Source organism: Somniosus microcephalus, chromosome 6, assembly GCF_052327205.1.
Source record: "Somniosus microcephalus isolate GS21.2 chromosome 6, FLI_Smic_1.0, whole genome shotgun sequence".
NCBI classification, from domain to species: domain Eukaryota; kingdom Metazoa; phylum Chordata; class Chondrichthyes; order Squaliformes; family Somniosidae; genus Somniosus; species Somniosus microcephalus.
This window is the reverse complement of record NC_140992.1, coordinates 140,431,645-140,455,646: the sequence shown is the minus strand read 5'-3', so window position 1 is coordinate 140,455,646 and position 24,002 is coordinate 140,431,645.

Here is a 24,002-nt window from a genome sequence, read left to right as displayed (position 1 = left end):
CCGCCCATTACACTCCATCCGCACCGCATGTTACACGCCATACACACCGCCTGTAACACACCATCCCCACCAAACATTACACTCCATCCCCACACACGTTACACTGTATTCTCACCGCTCGTTACACTCCATCCCCACAACCCGTTACACACCATCCCCACTGCCTGTTACACTCCATCCCAACCACCCATTACACTTCATCCCCAGCGCCCGTTACACTCCATCCACGCCGCCCATTACACTCCATCCACGCCGCCCGTTACACACCATCTCCAGCGCCCGTTACACACCATTCCCACCGCCCATTACACACCATTTCCCAGCGCACGTTCCTCTCCATCCCCTCTGCCTGTTACACTCCATCCCCACCACCCGTTACACACCATCCCCACCGCCCGTTATACGCCATCCCCACCGCCCATTACACACCATCCCCACCGCCCGTTACTCTCCTTCTCCACCACCCGTTACACTCCATCCCCACCGCCCATTACACACCATCCCCACCGCCCGTTACACTCCATCCACACCGCCCGTTACACACCATCCCCACCGCCCATTACACTCCATCCCCACCGCCTGTTACACTCCATCCCCACCGCCCATTACACTCCATCCCCACCGCCCGTTACACTCCATCCCCACCGCCCGTTACACACAATCCCCAGCCCCCATAACACACCATCCCCAGCCCCCATAACACACCACCCCGAGCCCCCATTACACAACATCGCCAGCCCCCATTACACTCCAACCCCACCGCCCGTTACACACCATCCCCACCGCCAATTACACTCCATCCCCACCGCCCATTACACACCATCCCCACCGCCCGTTACACTCCATCCCCACCGCCCGTTACACTCCATCCCCATGGCCCTTTACAGACCATCCTCACCGCCCATTACACACCATTCCCACCGCCCGTTACACTCCATACCCAGCGGCCGTTACACACCATCCCCACCACCCGTTACACTCCATCCCCACCGCCCGTTACACTCCATCCACACCGCCCGTTACGCACCATCCCCACCACCCGTTACACTCCATCCCCACCGCCCGTTACACTCCATCCACACCGCCCGTTACACACAATCCCCACCGTCCATTACACTCCATCCCCACCGCCCATTACACTCCATCCCCACCGCCCATTACACACCATCCCCAGCCCCCGTAACACACCAACCCCAGCCCCATTACACACCATCGCCAGCCCCCATTATTCTCCATACCCACCGCCCGTTACACTCCATCCCCACCGCCCATTACACTGCATCCCCATCACCCGTTACAGACCATCCCCAGCCCCTGTTACACGCAATCCCCAGCCCGCGTCACACACCATCCCCACCGCCCATCACACACCATCATCGCCGCCCATTACACACCATCACCACCACCCATTACGCTCCATCACCACCGCCCATTAATCATAATCCCCACCGCCCGTTACACTCCATCCCCACCGCCCATTAAACTGCATCCCCATCGCCCGTTACAGACCATCCCCAGCCCCGTTACATGCAATCCCCAGCCCGCGTCACACACCATCCCCACCGCCCATCACACACCATCCCCGCCGCCCATTACACACCATCACCACCACCCATTACGCTCCATCACCACCGCCCATTAATCATAATCCCCACCACCCGTTACACTCCATCAGCACCGCTCGTTACAAGCCATCCCCACCGCCGATTACACTCCATCCCCGCCGCCCATTACACTTCATCCGCGACGTCACTTTACACTCCATTCCCATGGCCCCTTAATCTCCATCCCAACCATCCATTACACACCATTCCCACGGCCTGTTACGCACCATCCCCACCCTGCATTACACTCCATCACCACTGCCCATTACACAGAATCCCCACCGCCCATTACACAACATCCTCACCGCCCGTTACACACCTTCCCCACCGCCCGTTACACACCTTCCCCACCGCCCGTTACACACCATCCCTGCCGCTCGTTACACTCCATCCCCACCGCCCGTTATACTCCAGCCCGACCGCCCTTTACACACGATCCCCACCGCCCATTACACTCCATCCCCACTACCCATTGCACGCCATCCCTGCTGCTCGTTACACACCATCCCCACCGCCCGTTACACTCCATCCCCTCCGCCTGTTACACTCCATCCCCACCGCCCGCTACACACCATCCCCCCAGCCCGTAACACACCATCCCCACCGCCCGTTACACTCCATGCCCACCGCCCATTACGCACCATCCTCACCGCCAGTTACTCTCCATCCGCACCGCCTGTTACACACCATCCCCACTGCCCGGTACACACCATCCCCACCGTCCATTACGCACCATCCTCACTGCCAGTTACTCTCCATTCGCACCGCCCATCACACTCCATCCCCACCGCCCATTACACACCATCCCCACTGCCCAATACACACCATCCCCACCGCCCATTACAGGCCATCCCCACCGCCCATTACACACCATCCCCACCGCCCATTACACGCCATCCCCACCGCCCATTATACTCCATCCCCCCCGCCTGTAACACACCATCCCCACCGCCAATTAAACACCATCCCCACTGCCCGTAACACACCATCCCCACCGGCCGTTACACAACATCCCCAGCGCCCGTAGATACCATCCCCACCGCCCGTTACACGCCATCCCCATCACCCGTTACACACCATCCCCACCGCCCGTTACACACCATCCCCACCGCCCATTACACAACATCCCCACCGCCCATTACAGACCATCACCACCGCCCATTACAGACCATCCCCACCGCACATTACACTCCATCCCCACCGCCCATTACACACCATCCCCACCGCCCATTACACACCATCCCCACCGCTCGTTACACTCCATCCCCACCGCCTATTATACTCCATCCCCACCGCCCATTACACACCATCCCCACCGTCCTTTACACATCATCCCCACCACCCATTACACTCCATCCCCACCGCCCTTTACACACCATCCCCACTGCCCATTGCACACCATCCCCGCCGCCCATTACACACCATCCCTGCCGCTCGTTACACATCATCCCCACCGCCCGTTACACTCCATCCCCACCACCCGTTACACACCATCCCCTCCGCCCGTTACACTTCATCCCCACCGCCCGTTACACTCCATCCCCACCGCCAATTACACTCCATGCCCACCGCTCAATACACACAATCCCCACCACCCGATACTCTTCATCCCCACCGCCCATTACACACCATCCCCACCACCCATTACTCTTCATCTCCACCACCCGTTACACAACATCCCCACCGCCCATTACATACCATCCTCACCGCCATTACACACAATCCCCTCTGCCCATTACCCACCATCCCCACCGCCCGTTACACTCCATCCCCACCACCCATTACACACCATCCCCACCGCCCGTTACACTCCATCCCCACCGCCCGTTACACACCATCCCCACCGCCCATTACACTCCATCCCCACCGCCCGTTACACTCCATCCCCACCGCCCGTTACACACCATCGCCGCTGCCCGTTACACTCCATCCCCACCGCCCATTACACTCCATCCCCACTGCCCGTTACACTCCATCCCCGCCGCCCGTTACACTCCATCCCCACCGCCCGTTATACTCCATCCCCACCGCCCGTTATACTCCATCCCCACCGCCCGTTACACACCATCCCCACCGCCCGTTACACTCCATCCCCACCGCCCGTTACACTCCATCCCCACCGCCCGTTACACTCCATCCCCATCGCCCATTACATTCCATCCCCACCGCCCGTTACACTCCATCCCCAGCGCCCGTTACACACCACCCCTTCCACCCATTACACACATTCCCCGCCGCCCATTACACTCCATCCCCACCGCCCATTACACTCCATCCCCAGCGCCCATTACACATCATCGCCGCCGCCCGTTACACACCATCCCCACCACCCATTACAGTCCATCCCCACGTCCATTACACACCAACCCCTCCGCCCATAACACTGAATCACCACCTCCATTCCCTCCACCTGGTATACACCATGTCCAGCGCCCATTACATACCATCCCCACCGCCCGTTACACTCCATCCCCACCGCCGTTACACTCAATCCCCACCGACCGTTACTCACCATCCCCACCGCCCATTACTCACCATCCCCAGCGCCCGTTAGATACCATCCCCACCGCCTGTTACACGCCATCTCCACCGCCCATTACACACCATCCCCAGCGCATGTTACACACCATCGCCACCGCCCATTACACACTATACCCACCGCCCGTTACACTCCATCCCCTCCGCCCATTACACTCCATCCCCACCGCCCGTTACACTCCATCCCCTCCGCCCATTACACTCCATCCCCACCGCCTGTTACACTCCATCCCCACCGCCCATTACACTCCATCCCCACCGCCCGTTACACTCCATCCCCACCGCCCGTTACACACCATCCCCAGCCCCCATAACACACCATCCCCAGCCCCCATAACACACCATCCCGAGCCCCCATTACACACCATCGCCAGCCCCCATTACACTCCATCCCCACCGCCCATTACACACCATCCCCACCGCCCGTTACACTCCATCCCCACCGCCCGTTACACTCCATCCCCATGGCCCATTACAGACCATCCCCACCGCCCATTACACACCATTCCCACCGCCCGTTACACTCCATACCCAGCGGCCGTTACACACCATCCCCACCACCCGTTACACTCCATCCCCACCGCCCGTTACACTCCATCCACACCGCCCGTTACGCACCATCCCCACCACCCGTTACACTCCATCCCCACCGCCCGTTACACTCCATCCCCACCGCCCATTAAACACCATCCCCACTGCCCGTAACACACCATCCCCACCGGCCATTACACAACATCCCCAGCGCCCGTTAGATACCATCCCCACCGCCCGTTACACGCCATCCCCATCACCCGTTACACACCATCCCCACCGGCCGTTACACACCATCCCCACCGCCCATTACACAACACCCCCACCGCCCATTACAGACCATCACCACCGCCCATTACAGACCATCCCCACCGCACATTACACTCCATCCCCATCGCCCATTACACACCATCCCCACCGCCCATTACACACCATCCCCACCGTTCGTTACACTCCATCCCCACCGCCTATTATAGTCCATCCCCACCGCCCATTACACACCATCCCCACCGTCCTTTACACATCATCCCCACCACCCATTACACTCCATCCCCACCGCCCTTTACACACCATCCCCACTGCCCATTGCACACCATCCCCGCCGCCCGTTACACACCGTCCCTGCCGCTCGTTACACATCATCCCCACCGCCCGTTACACTCCATCCCCTCCGCCCGTTACACTCCATCGCCACCGCCCGTTACACTCCATCCCCGCCGCCGGTTACACTCCATCCCCACCGCCCGTTAAACTCCATCCCCACCGCCCGTTATACTCCATCCCCACCGCCCGTTATACTCCATCCCCACCGCCCGTTACACACCATCCCCACCGCCCGTTACACTCCATCCCCACCGCCCGTTACACTCCATCCCCACCGCCCGTTACACTCCATCCCCATCGCCCATTACATTCCATCCCCACCGCCCGTTACACTCCATCCCCACCGCCCGTTACACACCATCCCTTCCACCCATTACACACATTCCCCGCCGCCCATTACACTCCATCCCCACCGCCCATTACACTCCATCCCCAGCGCCCATTACACATCATCGCCGCCGCCCGTTACACACCATCCCCACCACCCATTACAGTCCATCCCCACCGTCCATTACACACCAACCCCTCCGCCCATAACACTGAATCACCACCTCCATTCCCTCCACCTGGTATACACCATGTCCAGCGCCCATTACATACCATCCCCACCGCCCGTTACACTCCATCCCCACCGCCGTTACACTCAATCCCCACCGACCGTTACTCACCATCCCCACCGCCCATTACTCACCATCCCCAGCGCCCGTTAGATACCATCCCCACCGCCTGTTACACGCCATCTCCACCGCCCATTACACACCATCCCCAGCGCACGTTACACACCATCGCCACCGCCCATTACACACTATACCCACCGCCCGTTACACTCCATCCCCTCCGCCCATTACACTCCATCCCCACCGCCCGCTACACTCCATCCCCTCCGCCCATTACACTCCATCCCCATCACCCATTACACTCCATCCCCACTGCCTGTTGCACTCCATCCCCACTGCCCATTACACTCCATCTCCACCGTCCGTTACACACCATCCCCACAGCCCATTACACACCATCCCTTCCGCCAATTACACACCATCCCCACAGCACATTACACACCATCCCCACCGCCTGTTACACACCATACCCACCGCCCAGTACACACCATCCCCACTGCCCGTTACACTCCATACCCACCGTCCATTACACACCATCCCCACAACCCATTACACACCATCCCCAATGCCCGTTACTCACCATCCCCACCACCCGTTAGACACCATCCCCACCGACTGTTACACACCATCCGCAGCGCTCGTTACACACCATTGCCACCGCCCATTACACTCCATCCCCACCACTCATTACACTCCATCCCCACCGCCCATTACACACCATCCCCACCGCCCATTACACTCCATACCCACAGCCCATTACACACCACCCCCACCGCCCATTACACTCCATCCCCACCGCCCATTACACACCATTCCCACCGCCCATTACACACCATCCCCACCGCCCGTTACACACAATCCCCTCTGCCCATTACACTCCATCCCCGCCTCCCGTTACATACCATCCCTTCCGCCCGTTACACATCATCCCCACCAACCGTTACACACACTCCCCACCGCCCATTACAGACCATCCCCACCGCCCGTTACAAACCATCCACACCACCCGTTACACACCATCCCCACCAACCATTTCACACCATCCCCAGCGCAAGTTACACACCATCCCCACCGCTCGTAACGCTGAATCCCCACCACCCGTTACACACCATCCTCACTGCCCATTACACTCCATCCCCACCGCCCGTTACACTCCATCCCCACCGCCCGCTACACACCATCCCCACCGCCTGTTACACTGCATCCCCACCACCCTTTACACTCCATCCCCACCGCCCGTTACACACCATCCCCACCGCCCGTTACACACCATCCCCACCGCCCGCTACACACCATCCCCACAGCCCGTTACTCTCCATCCCAACCGCCCGTAACACTCCATGCCCAGCGCCCATTACAGACCATCCCCACCGCCCATTCCACTCCATTCCCACCACCCATTACACACCATTCCCACAGCCCATTACACACCATTCCCACCATCCATTACCATCGATCCCCACTACCCATTACACTCCATTCTCACCGCCCATTACACACGAACCCCACTGCCCGTAACACTCCATACAAACCGCCTGTTACACACGATCCCTACTGCCCGTTACACACCATCCCCACTGCCCTTTACACATCATCGCCACCGTCTATTAAACAGCATTCCCACCGCCCGTTACACTCCATACCCAGCGGCCGTTACACACCATCCCCACCGCCCATTACATTCCATTCGCACCGCATGTTACACGCCATACACACCGCCTGTAACACACCATCCCCACCAAACATTACACTCCATCCCCACACACGTTACACTGTATTCTCACCGCTCGTTACACTCCATCCCCACAACCCGTTACACACCATCCCCACTGCCTGTTACACTCCATCCCAACCACCCATTACACTTCATCCCCAGCGCCCGTTACACTCCATCCACGCCGCCCATTACACTCCATCCACGCCGCCCGTTACACACCATCTCCACCGCCCGTTACACACCATTCCCACCGCCCATTACACACCATTTCCCAGCGCACGTTCCTCTCCATCCCCTCCGCCTGTTACACTCCATCCCCACCACCCATTACACACCATCCCCACCGCCCGTTATACGCCATCCCCACCGCCCATTACACACCATCCCCACCGCCCGTTACTCTCCTTCTCCACCACCCGTTACACTCCATTCCCACCGCCCATTACACACCATCCCCACCGCCCGTTACACTCCATCCACACCGCCCGTTACACACCATCCCCACCACCCATTACACTCCATCCCCACCGCCTGTTACACTCCATCCCCACCGCCCATTACACTCCATCCCCACCGCCCGTTACACTCCATCCCCACCGCCCGTAACACACAATCCCCAGCCCCCATAACACACCATCCCCAGCCCCCATAACACACCATCCCGAGCCCCCATTACACACCATCGCCAGCCCCCATTACACTCCAACCCCACCGCCCGTTACACACCATCCCCACCGCCAATTACACTCCATCCCCACCGCCCATTACACACCATCCCCACCGCCCGTTACACTCCATCCCCACCGCCCGTTACACTCCATCCCCATGGCCCTTTACAGACCATCCTCACCGCCCATTAAACACCATTCCCACCGCCCGTTACACTCCATCCCCACCGCCCGTTACACTCCATCCCCGCCGCCGGTTACACTCCATCCCCACCGCCCGTTAAACTCCATCCCCACCGCCCGTTATACTCCATCCCCACCGCCCGTTATACTCCATCCCCACCGCCCGTTACACACCATCCCCACCGCCCGTTACACTCCATCCCCACCGCCCGTTACACTCCATCCCCACCGCCCGTTACACTCCATCCCCATCGCCCATTACATTCCATCCCCACCGCCCGTTACACTCCATCCCCACCGCCCGTTACACACCATCCCTTCCACCCATTACACACATTCCCCGCCGCCCATTACACTCCATCCCCACCGCCCATTACACTCCATCCCCAGCGCCCATTACACATCATCGCCGCCGCCCGTTACACACCATCCCCACCACCCATTACAGTCCATCCCCACCGTCCATTACACACCAACCCCTCCGCCCATAACACTGAATCACCACCTCCATTCCCTCCACCTGGTATACACCATGTCCAGCGCCCATTACATACCATCCCCACCGCCCGTTACACTCCATCCCCACCGCCGTTACACTCAATCCCCACCGACCGTTACTCACCATCCCCACCGCCCATTACTCACCATCCCCAGCGCCCGTTAGATACCATCCCCACCGCCTGTTACACGCCATCTCCACCGCCCATTACACACCATCCCCAGCGCACGTTACACACCATCGCCACCGCCCATTACACACTATACCCACCGCCCGTTACACTCCATCCCCTCCGCCCATTACACTCCATCCCCACCGCCCGCTACACTCCATCCCATCCGCCCATTACACTCCATCCCCATCACCCATTACACTCCATCCCCACTGCCTGTTGTACTCCATCCCCACTGCCCATTACACTCCATCTCCACCGTCCGTTACACACCATCCCCACAGCCCATTACACACCATCCCTTCCGCCAATTACACACCATCCCCACAGCACATTACACACCATCCCCACCGCCCGTTACACACCATACCCACCGCCCAGTACACACCATCCCCACTGCCCGTTACACTCCATACCCACCGTCCATTACACACCATCCCCACAACCCATTACACACCATCCCCAATGCCCGTTACTCACCATCCCCACCACCCGTTAGACACCATCCCCACCGACTGTTACACACCATCCGCAGCGCTCGTTACACACCATTGCCACCGCCCATTACACTCCATCCCCACCACTCGTTACACTCCATCCCCACCGCCCATTACACACCACCCCCACCGCCCATTACACTCCATACCCACAGCCCATTACACACCACCCCCACCGCCCATTACACTCCATCCCCACCGCCCATTACACACCATTCCCACCGCCCATTACACACCATCCCCACCGCCCGTTACACACAATCCCCTCTGCCCATTACACTCCATCCCCGCCTCCCGTTACATACCATCCCTTCCGCCCGTTACACATCATCCCCACCAACCGTTACACACACTCCCCACCGCCCATTACAGACCATCCCCACCGCCCGTTACAAACCATCCACACCACCCGTTACACACCATCCCCACCAACCATTTCACACCATCCCCAGCGCAAGTTACACACCATCCCCACCGCTCGTAACACTGAATCCCCACCACCCGTTACACACCATCCTCACTGCCCATTACACTCCATCCCCACCGCCCGTTACACTCCATCCCCACCGCCCGCTACACACCATCCCCACCGCCTGTTACACTGCATCCCCACCACCCTTTACACTCCATCCCCACCGCCCGTTACACACCATCCCCACCGCCCGTTACACACCATCCCCACCGCCCGCTACACACCATCCCCACAGCCCGTTACTCTCCATCCCAACCGCCCGTAACACTCCATGCCCAGCGCCCATTACAGACCATCCCCACCGCCCATTCCACTCCATTCCCACCACCCATTACACACCATTCCCACAGCCCATTACACACCATTCCCACCATCCATTACCATCGATCCCCACTACCCATTACACTCCATTCTCACCGCCCATTACACACGAACCCCACTGCCCGTAACACTCCATACAAACCGCCTGTTACACACGATCCCTACTGCCCGTTACACACCATCCCCACTGCCCTTTACACACCATCGCCACCGTCTATTAAACAGCATTCCCACCGCCCGTTACACTCCATACCCAGCGGCCGTTACACACCATCCCCACCGCCCATTACACTCCATTCGCACCGCATGTTACACGCCATACACACCGCCTGTAACACACCATCCCCACCAAACATTACACTCCATCCCCACACACGTTACACTGTATTCTCACCGCTCGTTACACTCCATCCCCACAACCCGTTACACACCATCCCCACTGCCTGTTACACTCCATCCCAACCACCCATTACACTTCATCCCCAGCGCCCGTTACACTCCATCCACGCCGCCCATTACACTCCATCCACGCCGCCCGTTACACACCATCTCCACCGCCCGTTACACACCATTCCCACCGCCCATTACACACCATTTCCCAGCGCACGTTCCTCTCCATCCCCTCCGCCTGTTACACTCCATCCCCACCACCCATTACACACCATCCCCACCGCCCGTTATACGCCATCCCCACCGCCCATTACACACCATCCCCACCGCCCGTTACTCTCCTTCTCCACCACCCGTTACACTCCATTCCCACCGCCCATTACACACCATCCCCACCGCCCGTTACACTCCATCCACACCGCCCGTTACACACCATCCCCACCACCCATTACACTCCATCCCCACCGCCTGTTACACTGCATCCCCACCGCCCATTACACTCCATCCCCACCGCCCGTTACACTCCATCCCCACCGCCCGTAACACACAATCCCCAGCCCCCATAACACACCATCCCCAGCCCCCATAACACACCATCCCGAGCCCCCATTACACACCATCGCCAGCCCCCATTACACTCCAACCCCACCGCCCGTTACACACCATCCCCACCGCCAATTACACTCCATCCCCACCGCCCATTACACACCATCCCCACCGCCCGTTACACTCCATCCCCACCGCCCGTTACACTCCATCCCCATGGCCCTTTACAGACCATCCTCACCGCCCATTAAACACCATTCCCACCGCCCGTTACACTCCATACCCAGCGGCCGTTACACACCATCCCCACCACCCGTTACACTCCATCCCCACCGCCCGTTACACTCCATCCACACCGCCCGTTACACACAATCCCCACCGCCCATTACACTCCATCCCCACCGCCCATTACACTCCATCCCCACCGCCCATTACACACCATCCCCAGCCCCCGTAACACACCAACCCCAGCCCCATTACACACCATCGCCAGCCCCCATTATTCTCCATACCCACCGCCCGTTACACTCCATCCCCACCGCCCATTACACTGCATCCCCATCACCCGTTACAGACCATCCCCAGCCCCTGTTACACGCAATCCCCAGCCCGCGTCACACACCATCCCCACCGCCCATCACACACCATCATCGCCGCCCATTACACACCATCACCACCACCCATTACGCTCCATCACCACCGCCCATTAATCATAATCCCCACCGCCCGTTACACTCTATCAGCACCGCCCGTTACAAGCCATCCCCACCGCCGATTACACTCCATCCACACCGCCAATTACACACCATTCCCAGTGCCCATTACACTCCATCCCCACTGCCCATTACACTCCATCCCCACCGCCCATTACACTCCATCCCCACCGCTCAATTCACACCATCCCCATCCCCCGTAACACACCATCCCCAGCCCCATTACACACCATCACCAGCCCCCATTACACTCCATCCCCACCGCCGTTACACACCATCACCACCGCCCATTACAATCCATCCCCACCGCCCGTTACACTCCATCCACACCGCCCGTCACACACCATCCCCACAGCCCGTGATACACCATCCCCACCGTGCTTTACACACCCTCCCCACCACCCATTACACTTAATCACCACCGTCCATTACACAACATCACCACTGCCCGTTACACACCATCTCCGCCGCCCATTACACTGCATCCCCATCGCCCGTTACAGACCATCCCCAGCCCCCGTTACATGCAATCCCCAGCCCGCGTCCCACACCATCCCCACCGCCCATCACACACCATCCCCGCCGCCCATTACACACCATCACCACCACCCATTACGCTCCATCACCACCGCCCATTAATCATAATCCCCACCACCCGTTACACTCCATCAGCACCGCCCGTTACAAGCCATCCCCACCGCCGATTACACTCCATCCCCGCCGCCCATTACACTTCATCCGCGACGTCACTTTACACTCCATTCCCATGGCCCCTTAATCTCCATCCCAACCATCCATTACACACCATTCCCACGGCCTGTTACGCACCATCCCCACCCTGCATTACACTCCATCACCACTGCCCATTACACAGAATCCCCACCGCCCATTACACAACATCCTCACAGCCCGTTACACACCTTCCCCACCGCCCGTTACACACCTTCCCCACCGCCCGTTACACACCATCCCTGCCGCTCGTTACACTCCATCCCCACCGCCCGTTATACTCCAGCCCCACCGCCCATTACACACCATCCCCACCGCCCATTACACTCCATCCCCACCGCCCGTTACACTCCATCGCCACCGCCCGTTACACTCCATCCCCATTGCCCGTTACATTCCATCCCCACCGCCCGTTACACTCCATCCCCACCGCCCGTTACACACCATCCCTTCCGCCCATTACACACATTCCCCGCCGCCCATTACACTCCATCCCCACCGCCCGCTACACACCATCCCCCCAGCCAGTAACACACCATCCCCACCACCCATTACACTCCATCCCCACCGCCCATTACGCACCACCCTCACCGCCAGTTACTCTCCATCCGCACCGCCCATTAAACACCATCCCCACTGCCCGTAACACACCAACCCCACCGGCCGTTACACACCATCCCCACCGCCCGTTACACACCATCCCCACCGCCCATTACACAACATCCCCACCGCCCATTACAGACCATCACCACCGTCCATTACAGACCATCCCCACCGCACATTACACTCCATCCCCACCGCCCATTACACACCATCCCCACCGCCCAATATACACCATCCCTACCGCCCGTTACACGCCATCCCCACCGCCCATTACACACCATCCCCACCGCCCATTACACGCCATCCCCACCGCCCATTATACTCCATCCCCCCCGCCTGTAACACACCATCCCCACCGCCCATTAAACACCATCCCCACTGCCCGTAACACACCAACCCCACCGGCCGTTACACACCATCCCCACCGCCCGTTACACACCATCCCCACCGCCCATTACACAACATCCCCACCGCCCATTACAGACCATCCCCACCGCCCATTACACACCATCCCCACCGCTCGTTACACTTCATCCCAACCGCCTATTATACTCCATCCCCACCGCCCATTACACACCATCCCCACCGTCCTTTACACATCATCCCCACCGCCCATTACACTCCATCCCCACCGCCCTTTACACACCATGCCCACTGCCCATTGCACACCATCCCCGCCGCCCGTTACACACCATCCCTGCCGCTCGTTACACACCATCCCCACCGCCCGTTACACTCCATCCCCACCGCCCGTTACACTCCATCCCCACCGCCAATTACACTCCATGCCCACCGCTCAATACACACAATCCCCACCACCCGATACTCTTCTTCCCACCGCCCATTACACACCATCCCCACCACCCATTACTCTTCATCTCCACCACCCGTTACACAACATCCCCACCGCCCATTACATACCATCCTCACCGCCATTACACACAATCCCCTCTGCCCATTTCTCACCATCCCCAGCACCCGTTACTCTCCATTCCCACCGCCCGTTACTCACCATCCCCGCCACCCATTACACACCATCCCAACCGCCCATTACAAACCATCCCCACCGCCAATTGCACACCATCCTCAGTACCTGTTACACAACATCGCCGCCGCCCGTTACACACCACACCCACCGCCCATTACACACCATCGCTACGATCCATTACACACCATCCCCTCCGCCCATAACACTGAATCCCCAGCGCCCTTTACAGTCCATTCCCACCACCTGGTATACACCATCCCCAGCGCCCATTACAAACCATCCCCACCGCTCATTACTCTCCATCTGCACCGTCCGTTGCACTCCATCCCTACCGCCCGTTACACACCTTCCCGGCCACCCTTTCCCCACCGCCCATTACACACCATCCCCACCACCCATTACACACCATCCCCACCGCCCATTACACTCCATCCCCACCGCCCAATTCACACCATCCCCAGCCCCCGTAACACACCATCCCCAGCCCCATTACACACCATCGCCAGCCCCCATGACACTCCATCCCCACCGCTGTTACACACCATCACCACTGCCCGTTACACTCCATCCCCACCGCCCATTACACTCCATCCCCACCGCCCGTCACACACCATCCCCACTGCCCGTGATACACCATCCCCACCGTGCTTTACACACCATCCCCACCACCCATTACACATAATCACCACCGTCCATTACAAACATCACCACTGCCCGTTACACACCATCTCCGCCGCCCGTTACACTCCATCCCCACCGCCCATTAAACTGCATCCCCATCGCCCGTTACAGACCATCCCCAGCCCCCGTTACATGCAATCCCCAGCCCGCGTCACACACCATCCCCACCGCCCATCACACACCATCCCCGCCGCCCATTACACACCATCACCACCACCCATTACGCTCCATCACCACCGCCCATTAATCATAATCCCCACCACCCGTTACACTCCATCAGCACCGCCCGTTACAAGCCATCCCCACTGCCGATTACACTCCATCCCCGCCGCCCATTACACTTCATCCGCGCCATCACTTTACACTCCATTCCCATGGCCCCTTACTCTCCATCCCAACCATCCATTACACACCATTCCCACGGCCTGTTACGCACCATCCCCACCCTGCATTACACTCCATCACCACTGCCCATTACACAGAATCCCCACCGCCCATTACACAACATCCTCACCGCCCATTACACACCTTCCCCACCGTCCGTTACACACCTTCCCCACCGCTGTCACACACCATCCCCACCGCCCATAACTCAACATCATCACGGCCGGTTACACACCATCTCCACCGCCCGTTACACAACATCCCCACCGCCCATTATACACCATCCCCACCACCCGTTTCACTCCATCCCCACTGCCATTACACTCCATTGCGACAGCCCATTACAAACCATCCACACCGCCCATTACACTCCATCCCCAGCCTCATTACACTCCATCTCCACCGCCCGTTACACATCATCCCCACCGCCCATTACACTCCATCCCGACCGCCCTTTACACACCACCCCCACCGCCAACTACACTCCATCCCCACCGCCCATTGCACGCCATCCCCACCGCCCATTACAGACCATCCCCACTGCCCATTACACACCACACCTGCCGCTCGTTACACAGCATCCCCACCGCCCGTTACACTCCATCCCCTCCGCCTGTTACACTCCATCCCCACCGCCCGCTACACACCATCCCCCCAGCCCGTAACACACCATCCCCACCGCCCATTACACTCCAGCCCCACCGCCCATTACGCAACATCCTCACCGCCAGTTACTCTCCATCCGCACCGCCTGTTACACACCATCCCCACCGCCCGGTACACACCATCCCCACCGTCCATTACGCACCATCCTCACTGCCAGTTACTCTCCATCCGCTCCGCCCATTACACTCCATCCCCACCGCCCATTACACACCATCCCCATCGTCCAATACACACCATCCCCACCGCCCATTACACGCCATCCCCACCGCACATTACACACCATCCCCACCGCCCATTACACGCCATCCCCACCGCCCATTATACTCCATCCCCCCCGCCTGTAACACACCATCCCCACCGCCCATTAAACACCATCCCCACCGCCCGTAACACACCATCCCCACCGCCCATTACACGCCATCCCCACCGCACATTACACACCATCCCCACCGCCCATTATACGCCATCCCCACCGCCCATTATACTCCATCCCCCCCGCCTGTAACACAACATCCCCACCGCCCATTACACTCCATCCCCACCACCCATTACACGCCATCCCCACCGCCCGTTACCCTCCATCCCCACCGCCCATTACACTCCATTGCCAGCGCCCGATACACTCCATCCCCACCGCCCGTTACACACCAGCCCCACCGCCCATTACACTCCATCCCCACCACCCATTACACACCATCCCCACTGCCCGTTACACTCCATCCCCACCGCCCGTTACACACCATCCCCACCGCCCGTTACACTCCATCCCCACCGCCCGTTACACTCCATCCCCACCGCCCGTTACACTCCATCCCCACCGCCCGTTACACTCCATCCCCACCGCCCATTATACTCCATCCCCACCGCCCGTTACACTCCATCTCCACCACCCATTACACTCCATCCCCACCGCCCGTTACACTCCAGCCCCGCCGCCCATTACACTCCATCCCCACCGCCCATTATACTCCATCCCCACCGCTCGTTACACACCATCCCCACCGCCCGTTACACTCCATCCCCACCGTCCGTTACATTCCATCCCCACCGCCCGTTACTCTCCATACCCAGCGGCCGTTACACACCATCCCCACCGCCCATTACACTCCATCCGCACCGCACGTTACACGCCATACACACCGCCTGTTACACACCATCCCCACCAACCATTACACTCCATCCCCACACACGTTACACTGTATCCTCACTGCTCGTTACACTCCATCCCCACAACCCATTACACACCATCCCCACTGCCTGTTACACTCCATCCCAACCGCCCATTACACTTCATCCCCACCGCCCGTTACACACCATCTCCACCACCCGTTACACACTATTCCCACCGCCCATTACACACCATTTCCCAGCGCACGTTCCTCTCCATCCCCTCCGCCTGTTACACTCCATCCCCACCACCCGTTACACACCATCCCCACCGCCCGTTATACGCCATCCCCACAGCCCATTACACACCATCCCCACCGCCCGTTACACTCCATCCCCACCGCCCGTTACACTCCATCCACACCGCCCATTACAGACCATCCCCACCGCCCGTTACACTCCATCCCCACCGCCCATTACACTCCATCCCCACCGCCCATTACACACCATCCCCAGCCCCCGTAACACACCAAACCCAGCCCCATTACACACCATCGCCAGCCCCCATTATTCTCCATACCCACCGCCCGTTACACGCCATCCCCACCGCCCATTATACTCCATCCCCCCCGCCTGTAACACACCATCCCCACCGCCCATTAAACACCATCCCCACCGCCCATAACACACCATCCCCACCGGCCGTTACACAACATCCCCACAGCCCATTACACTTCATCCCCACCGCCCGTTACACACCATCCCCACCGCCCGTTACACTCCAACCACACCGCCCGTTACACTCCATCCCCACCGCCCATTACACTTCATCCCCACCGCCCGTTACACTCCATCCCCACCGCCCGTTACACTCCATCCCCACAGCCCATTACACTCCAACCACACCGCCCGTTACACTCCATCCCCACAGCCCATTACACTTCATCCCCACCGCCCGTTACACTCCATCCCCACCGCCCGTTACACTCCAACCACACCGCCCGTTACACTCCATCCCCACCGCCCATTACACTCCATCCCCACCGCCCGTTACACTCCATCCCCACCGCCCGTTACACTCCATCCACACCGCCCATTACAGACCATCCCCACCGCCCGTTACACTCCATCCCCACCGCCCATTACACTCCATCCCCACCGCACATTACACACCATCCCCAGCCCCCGTAACACACCAAACCCAGCCCCATTACACACCATCGCCAGCCCCCATTATTCTCCATACCCACCGCCCGTTACACGCCATCCCCACCGCCCATTATACTCCATCCCCCCCGCCTGTAACACACCATCCCCACCGCCCATTAAACACCATCCCCACCGCCCATAACACACCATCCCCACCGGCCGTTACACAACATCCCCACCGCACATTACACTCCATCCCCGCCGCCCATTACGCACCATCCCCACCGCCCATTACACACCATCCCCACCGCTCGTTACACTCCATCCCCACCGCCTATTATACTCCATCCCCACCGCCCATTACACACCATCCCCACCGTCCTGTACACATCATCCCCACCGCCCATTACACTCCATCCCCACCGCCCTTTACACACCATCCCCACTGCCCATTGCACACCATCCCCGCCGCCCGTTACACACCATCCCTGCCGCTCATTACACACCATCCCCACCGCCCGTTACACTCCATCCCCACCACCCGTTACACATCATCCCCTCCGCCCGTTAAACTCCATCCCCACCGCCATTACACTCCATCCCCACCGCCAATTACACTCCATGCCCACCGCTCAATACACACAATCCCCACCACCCGATACTCTTCATCCCCACTGCCCATTACACACCATCCCCACCACCCATTACTCTTCATCTCCACCACCCGTTACACAACATCCCCACCGCCCATTACATACCATCCTCTCCGCCATTACACACAATCCCCTCTGCCCATTACCCACCATCCCCAGCACCCGTTACACACCATTCCCACCGCTCGTAACACTCCATCCCCACCGCTGTTACACACAATCCCCTCTGCCCATTGCTCACCATCCCCAGCACCCGTTACTCTCCATTCCCACCGCCCATTACTCACCATCCCCGCCACCCATTACACACCATCCCAACCGCCCATTACAAACCATCCCCACCGCCAATTGCACACCATCCTCAGTGCCCGTTACACAACATCGCCGCCGCCCGTTACACACCACACCCACCGCCCATTACACACCATCGCTACCATCCATTACACACCATCCCCTCCGCCCATAACACTGAATCCCCACCGCCCATTACAGTCCATTCCCACCACCTGGTATACACCATCCCCAGCGCCCATTATAAACCATCCCCACCGCTCATTACTCTCCATCTGCACCGTCCGTTGCACTCCATCCCTACCGCCCGTTACACACCATCCCGGCCGCCCTTTCCCCACCGCCCATTACACACCATCCCCACCGCCCGTTACACTCCATCCCCACCGCCCATTACACGCCATCCCCACCGCCCATTACACTCCATCCCCACCATCCATTACACGCCATCCCCACCGCCCGTTACCCTCCATCCCCACCGCCCATTACACTCCATTGCCAGCGCCCGATACACTCCATCCCCACCGCCCGTTACACATCATCCCCACCGCCCGTTACACTCCATCCCCTCCGCCCATTACACTCCACCCCCACCGCCCATTACAGACCATCCCCGCCGCTCACTACAATCCATCTCCACCGCCCATTACACTCCATCCCCACCGCCCGTTACACTCCATCCCGGCCGCCCGTTACACTCCATCCCCACCGCCCGTTATACTCCATCCCCACCGCCCGTTACACACCATCCCCACCGCCCGTTACACTCCATCCCCACCGCCCATTACACTCCATCCCCACTACCCGTTACACTCCATCCCCACCGCACGTTACATTCCATCCCCACCGCCCGTTACTCTCCATACCCAGCGGCCGTTACACACCATCCCCACCGCCCATTACACTCCATCCCCACACACGTTACACTGTATCCTCACCGCTCGTTGCACTCCATCCCCACAACCCGTTACACACCATCCCCACTGCCTGTTACACTCCATCCCAACCGCCCATTACACTTCATCCCCACCGCCCGTTACACTCCATCCACGCCGCCCATTACAATCCATCCACTCCGCCCGTTACACACCATCTCCACCGCCCGTTACACACCATTCCCACCGCCCATTACACACCATTTCCCAGCGCACGTTCCTCTCCATCCCCTCCGCCTGTTGCACTCCATCCCCACCACCCGTTATACACCATCCCCACCGCCCGTTACTCTCCTTCTCCACCACCCGTTACACTCCATCCCCACCGCCCATTACACACCATCCCCACCGCCCATTACACTCCATCCCCACCACCGATTACACACCATCCCCACCGCCCGTTACTCTCCTTCTCCACCACCCGTTACACTCCATCCCCACCGCCCATTACACACCATCCCCACCGCCCATTACACTCCATCCCCACCACCGATTACACACCATCCCCACCGCCCATTACACTCCATCCGCACCGCCCGTTACACTCCATCCCCACCGCCCGTTACACTCCATCCACACCGCCCGTTACACACCATCCCCACCGCACATTACACTCCATCCCCACCGCCTATTACACTCCATCCCCACCGCCCATTACACACCATCCCCAGCCCCCGTAACACACCAACCCCAGCCCCATTACACACCATCGCCAGCCCCCATTATTCTCCATACCCACCGCCCGTTACACTCCATCCCCACCGCCCATTACACTGCATCCCCATCGCCCGTTACAGACCATCCCCAGCCCCTGTTACACGCAATCCCCAGCCCGCGTCACACTCCATCCCCACCGCCCGTTACACTCCATCCCCACCGCCCGTTACATTCCATCCCCACCGCCCGTTACACTCCATCCCCACCGCCCGTTGCACACCATCCCTTCCGCCCATTACACACCATCCCCGCCGCCCATTACACTCCATCACCACCGCCCATTACACTCCATCCCCAGTGCCCATTACACACCATCCCCACCGCCCGTTAAAGTCCATCCCCGCCGCCCATTACGCATCATCCCCACCGCCCTTTACACACCATCCCCAGCGCCCATTACACACCATCCCCGCCGCCCGTTACACACCATCCCCACCACCCATTACACTCCATCCCCACCGTCAATTACACACCAACCCCTCCGCCCATAACACTGAATCACAACCTCCAATCCCTCCACCTGGTATACACCATCCCCAGCGCCCATTACATACCATCCCCACCGCCCGTTACACTCCATCCCCACCGCCGTTATACTCAATCCCCACCGACCGTTACTCACCATCCCCACCGCCCATTACTCACCATCCCCAGCGCCCGTTAGATACCATCCCCACCGCCTGTTACAGGCCATCTCCACTGCCCATTACACACCAACCCCTCCGCCCGTTACAGATCATCCCCACCGCCCATTACACACCATCCCCAGCGCACGTTACACACCATCGCCACCGCCCATTACACACTATCCCCACCACCCGTTACACTCCATCCCCACCGCCCATTACACTTCATCCCCACCGCCCGTTACACTCCATCCCCACCGCCCATTACACTCCATCCCCACCACCCATTACACTCAAACCCCACCGCCTGTTGCACTCCATACCCACCGTCCATTACACACGATCCCCACCGCCAGTTAGACACCATCCCCACCACCTGTTACACACCATCCCCACCGCCCGTTACTCTCCATCCCCACTGCCCATTACACACCATCCCCTCCGCCCATTACAGACCATCCCCACTGCCCATTACACTCCATACCCACCGTCCATTACACACCATCCCCACAACCCGTTACACACCACCCCACAGCCCATTACACACCATCCCTTCTGCCCATTACACACCATCCCCACAGCACATTACACACCATCCCCACCACCTGTTACCCTCCATACCCACCGTCCATTACACACCATCCCCACAACCCGTTACTCACCATCCCCACCACCCGTTAGACACCATCCCCACCGACTGTTACACACCATCCGCAGCGCTCGTTACACACCATTGCCACCGCCCATTACACTCCATCCCCACCACCCGTTAGACTCCATCCCCACCGCCCATTACACACCATCCCCACCGCCCATTACACTCCATCCCCACCGCCCATTACACACCATTCCCACCGCCCATTACACACCATCCCCACTGCCCGTCACACACAATCCCCTCTGCCCATTACACTCCATCCCCGCCTCCCGTTACATACCATCCCTTCCGCCCGTTACACAACATCCCCACCAACCATTACACACACTCCCCACCGCCCATTACAAACCATCCCCACCGCCCGTTACACACCATCCCCACCAAACATTTCACACCATCCCCAGCGCAAGTTACACACCATCCCCACCGCTCGTAACACTGAATCCCCACCACCCGTTACACACCATCCTCACTGCCCGTTACACTCCATCCCCACCGCCCGTTATACTCCATCCCCACCGCCCGCTACACACCATCCCCACCGCCTGTTACACTGCATCCCCACCACCCGTTACACTCCATCCCCACCGCCCATTACACACCATCCCCACCGCCCGTTTCACACCATCCCCACCGCCCGCTACACACCATCCCCACAGCCCGTTACTCTCCATCCCAACCGCCCATTACACTCCATCCCAAGCACCCATTACAGACCATCCCCACCGCCCAATACACACCATCCCCACCGTCCATTACACTCCATCCCCACCGCCCATTCCACTCCATTCCCACCACCCATTACACACCATTCCCACAGCCCATTACACACCATTCCCACCGCCCATTACCATCGATCCCCACTACCCATTACACTCCATTCTCACTGCCCATTACACACCATCCCCACCACCCGTAACACTCCATACAAACCGCCCGTTACACACGATCCCCACTGCCCATTACACACCATCCCAACTGCCCTTTACACACCATCCCCACAGTCTATTACACACCATCCCCACCGTCTATTACACACCATCCCCACCGCCCATGAAACAGCACTCCCACCGCCCGTTACACTCCATACCCAGCGGCCGTTACACACCATCCCCACCGCCCATTACACTCCATCCGCACCGCACGTTACACGCCATACACACCGCCTGTAACACACCATCCCCACCAACCATTACACTCCATCCCCACACATGTTACACTGTATCCTCACTGCTCGTTACACTCCATCCCCACAACCCGTTACACACCATCCCCACTGCCTGTTACACTCCATCCCAACCGCCCATTACACTTCATTCCCACCGCCCGTTACACTCCATCCACGCCGCGCATTACACTCCATCCACGCCGCCCGTTACACACCATCTCCACCGCCTGTTACACACCATTCCCACCGCCCATTACACACCATTTCCCAGCGCACGTTCCTCTCCATCCCCTCCGCCTGTTACACTCCATCCCCACCACCCGTTACACACCATCCCCACCGCCTGTTATACGCCATCCCCACCGCCCATTACACAGCATCCCCACCGCCTGTTACTCTCATTCTCCACCGCCCGTTACACTCCATCCCCACCGCCCATTGCACACCATCCCCACCGTCCATTACACTCCATCCCCACCACCCGTTACACACCATCCCCAGCGCCCGTTACACTCCATCCACACCGCCCGTTACACACCATCCCCACCGCCCATTACACGCCATCCCCACCACCCG